Source organism: Ictidomys tridecemlineatus, chromosome 11 (genome assembly GCF_052094955.1).
Source record: "Ictidomys tridecemlineatus isolate mIctTri1 chromosome 11, mIctTri1.hap1, whole genome shotgun sequence".
Taxonomy (NCBI): domain Eukaryota; kingdom Metazoa; phylum Chordata; class Mammalia; order Rodentia; family Sciuridae; genus Ictidomys; species Ictidomys tridecemlineatus.
In genome coordinates, this window is record NC_135487.1 from 62,485,487 (window position 1) to 62,490,155 (window position 4,669).

A 4,669-nucleotide genomic window follows, 5' to 3' on the forward strand; every position below is an offset into this window, starting at 1 on the left:
CACATGCTAATGTGGAAGGAACCTTAAGCCATTAAGATATTCAGGATAACAGAATTGTGTCTAAGAATATGAACTATTACCTAAAAATTGTCAAAGAATATGAACTATTTCCTAAAAATTGTCTAAGCATATGAACTATTTGCCTCTGAAACTTTGAAAAAGACCATGTGGAAGCCTGATGCATCAAGGCTTTAAATGCATCAAACAATCAACTGACAGTTTCCTGGAGTATCAATATTATAAGTTTCAACTGTATACTTGGACAGCATCCATGGCACAAGCAGTCAGTGGCAATTATATTTATAGAGTATTAACTAGTAGTGACCTCAACATACCAAGAGAGATTTGAGAGCCTTAGGAATTGAACTTGATGAATCAAGTGTAAGATGTTCTTTCTAGAGGCTTACCATCATTTCAAGAAAGAGTTTTAATTCAGGTAAGGAACATTAGAAGGAGTTCTGTTACTAGAAAGGCCAATTAGAAAGATAGAGAAGCTATTCAAAGTTTAAGAAGGAAGGAGGGAATTAAAGAAAGGAAGAAAGGATGGGGAGGGAGGGAGAAAGGGAGAATGAGGGAAAGCAAGAGGGTAGAGTGAGTAAGCACATGGAAACAGTGGCTGGATGAATTAGAGGTGTAGGCTATGGAAATGGAGGACCAGCCTATTACAATTTCAATACAATTGTCTTTTTTGAGGGGGGAGAGAGATATATTCTGAAATGTCTTTGTTTTTAAATTTCTATACACATGCAAGATTATCTTGAATGAGAAAAACAATCAGAAAATAAAATAAATCTTGCTTTAAATGTTAAAAAAAAAGAGAGATGGCATGTTGAGAGCCACAGCCAAAGGGGCCCCAGCAAACTTCCAGCTGCCAGCAAACTTCCAGCTGCCGGCTGATGATTGGCTCACAGCGGCCCCAGCAACATCTAGCTGATTGGCTCCTCTGTGATGATACTCATTGGGCTGTTTCCCTGCCCTTTCAGACCATGGAGCTGCTCATTGGGGGACTTCTTTGGCTCCGCCCACGTGACCCATCCAATCAGCCTCAAGAGCAGGAGGATTGGGGGAGGTGGAGAGGCTGGTGTGGGGGTAAGAGGCTTGTGGAAGCCGGTGGTGGCAGTTGGGCTCTGAGGGTTTTTTCCTGAGGAGCTGTTTTGTTTGGCATTTGTAGTTTTAAAAATAAAGTTAGTTTCTTTTGACAAGTGGCTCCTGAATTGTGCCCAGCCAGACTTCGGCATTGGCATGTTCTCCATGGTTAAATAGGTTAAGATTGGGTATATCAATACTGTTTCCTCCCTTTGAGAAGCAGATGTTATGGAGAAGTCTGTATCAGCAAAAACCCATTTTGTTGTGGCTGGCATATGTTTTTTCTCCTTCACCGGATGGTACTCAGAATTTACTGAACAGTGGTCTCTGGTAACTATCCCAGTTACAGAAATGTATATAGCATATTGAACAAGGCAGTTTCATTGGGATGGGTAGTAAATTGAAATGTACTATTATTGATTTGTGGTGTGCTAAGGATCATTTAAAAATCTCTACCATACTGTACAGTATAATAGAGAATATATAGATTCACTTACAACCATCATTGAAAATAACGTATAGTTAATGAAGTTCCAGATGAAAAGGTTTCCCATTTGATACATGACTGATGGAAACTGTTTGGTAAAGGAATAAGTTAATTTCATTTTGAAAAAGTTATACATGCAGTTGAATGCCTCTATCAATACCTATAAAATGTGTAAATAATGGTGAATAAAAGAGTCCATGTGATAAGGGGATATCAAAACACTTGTAAGGTGTATGTTCATAGCAAACATAATTTACTGAGGAAATTCCAACTCTAGTTAATGATGTTGGTTTTGGTGGTCTTCAGTCTTTTAGTATTTTCATTTGTCTGCATATTCAGCATATTGAAATTGTTTTAATAAAAATTATGAGAAGTTACCCTAGGAATAGGTGACAATGATATGTTGAGAAGTTTCAGGAAAGCAAAATGGAAAAGCTGGGCCTTTCCTTTAGTTTTAGGGTCAATGAGGGAATTCATCAATTTTCTTTGTAAGGAATATGTGAGGCCCTGGGTTGGATCCTCAGTGCTACATAAAGATAATTATTCATTATAATTAGTAATAATAGGTAGTTAATAATTAATAATAGGCTGGGCTTGGTGGCACCTGCCTGTAATCCTAATGGCTCAGGAGACAGAGGCAGGAGGATCTCAAGTTCAAAGTCAGCCTCAGCAATTTAGCAAGGTGCTAAGCAACTCATGAGACTCTGTCTCTAAATAAAATACAAAAATAGGGCTGGGGATGTGGCTTGGTGGTTAAGTGCCCCTGAGTTTATCCCTGGTACCCCACCCCCCACCAAAATCAATAATATACCAATACTGACTCATCAATTAAGGAACGTACCACACTAATAGGACATGTTAATATTAAAGCCAGGTGTGATAATGCACACCTATATCTCAGCTACTTAGAGGAAGCTGAAGCAGGATTGCAAGATTAAGGGCAGTCTCAGCAATTTAGTGAGACCCTGTCTTAAAATAAAAATTAAAAGGGGCTAATTTTGCTGGTAGTAGTGGTACATGCCTATAATTCCATGATTCAGGATGCTAAGGCAGGAGGATTGTAAGTTCAAAGCCAGCAACTTAGCGAGACCCTAAGCAACTTTGGGAGAACTTGTCTCAAAATTAAAAGGGCTGGGGATGTGACTCAGTGGTTCAATCCCCAGTACCAAGAAACAAACAATCAAACAAAAAAAGTGACAGGGGGTTAGGGTTATAGCCTAGTGGTAAAGTGTCCCTGGGTTCAATCTTCAGCACACACACACAAAATTAATATTAAATGCACCAACTGGAGAAGTATAAAAGAACTCTTTTGCTTCGTTTTCCCATAAACCTAGCACTACTTAAAAAAAAGAAAAGTATAATTAATGCTTGAGTCTGACACAAATGATCAGGAGATACTGAAAATGAAAGCTGGTCAGGAACCAGCCTAGCAATCATCAGGCTGTGTGATGCTTTACCTATGGCTCTCCACCACTTGTCTTGGGAGGGAAGAGGAATATTTGCAAATTTATGTCCTGTTTTGGGGCCAATAGTGGGAAAACAGAAAACTTTTTGTCTGTTTCTTCTCAATTGCCTTCAGATCAAAATAGTACTTTAACATTGTTTAAGGTGGCACCTTTTGGTCTCCTACAGTGCATTGCTTTTTCTCTCTTGTTATAATTAATCCTTTCATCATCTTCTTATTCCTTTTTACACATTCAGGGCATAACATATTATCTTCTAGTCCCGAGGGTGGAAAAATACAGGCAGGTAACAGGAAGAGGGAAATCATCCTCTTGGGAGTGTCAGGGACCCAAGTCTGAGCTGCATGGAACTGCAGGCGAACCCAACCTGCTGTTTCTGCAGAAAGAAATTGGCGATGGACCACAATTTTTTGCAGCAAAAAGGCCTCCACAGAAGTAGGGATGGGACACGAATTCACAGCCTTGCTCTGAGTGGCTCTGGCAGTGATCCTTGCCCCAGATGCTAATATGGACTCCTGAGCTGAATTTACCACTTCGACCCTGTTAGTCTCTTCCTCTCTTTTAACCTTATTATGAATTTTCTGAAGCCCTGCTGTGTTGGCCACTGCCTTCCATTTCCTGGAAACTGGCTTCAATCTGGCCTCCTGAGATGTTTCTGGAATATTATATTTTTGTTCAGGGTATGCATGCTTCTATAGTCTCAAATAAAGTTCTATTTTCTGGCCATCAGTACTCAAATTAAATTGTTGGCACCAGTTTTGCAAAGTATCCTGAGAAACCTTATTAATTGGAGGAAAAATTGTCGGCAAGGGAAGGGATGGTATTTTACAATTCGGTTTTATTTGAGGAAGGCAGACTTCGTGTTTAATTTCTGCAGTTGAAGAAACACTTGATTCAATTGGATATTCTTGTTCCTCTGTAACTGGGACCAGTGTTAAAATCACATTTTCCTTATCGAGTTGCTCCTCAAGGAAGTTCTTAGTGACCTTGTCATTTGAGCCTGACATTTCCAGGAACACCGGGAGACAGCAAACGCAGCAAAGATCAGGACGGCTATGCTGTGTGCTCCTTGTGGATAATGGCTTTCTTGACCTTAGATTATCCACAGATATTCAGCCTTATCTCTCATGACATTCACACCTTGAACGTGGAATGACATAAACAAACAAAACAAACAACAGTTACTGAACAAATTCTAAATGGCTGAATATCACATTTATTTGTCCAATACTGTCCTCCTCCATGACTAAGTACAGCCTACACAGAATATGGTGGGCATATCAAGGTTCAAGCAATCATTGCTATAAAGCATCAGACATAACTGGAATATTGATGTACACTTATGAACTGATGTCATTTTAATATTCTGATGTAAGTGGGTAGGTTTATTACTTACTTTATTGCTCAACTATTGAATCAAACTTTTTTTTTTTTCTGGTTTATAGCTGTATGGAAAAATGTCATGTTTTAAAATGTGATTTTAATTGCTTAATTTTGAATAATAACAAATACTCTGTGATAGAAATATATTGTATGTTAATTCTGAAATATCATTTGAAAATGAGAAGCAGAATTATGAAATTATTTTTATCCTAAAATGTGAAGAGTAGCGTAATGAGCTCAAAATAACCAA

The 4,669-nt window shown here is 38.6% G+C and overlaps 1 pseudogene; it reads right to left on the minus strand.

Moving 5' to 3' along the window:
• Positions 1-3,176: 3,176 nt before the first annotated feature.
• LOC101958788 (developmental pluripotency-associated protein 2 pseudogene) lies at positions 3,177-4,043 on the minus strand (annotated as a pseudogene).
• Between the last annotated feature and the right edge of the window lie 626 nt (positions 4,044-4,669).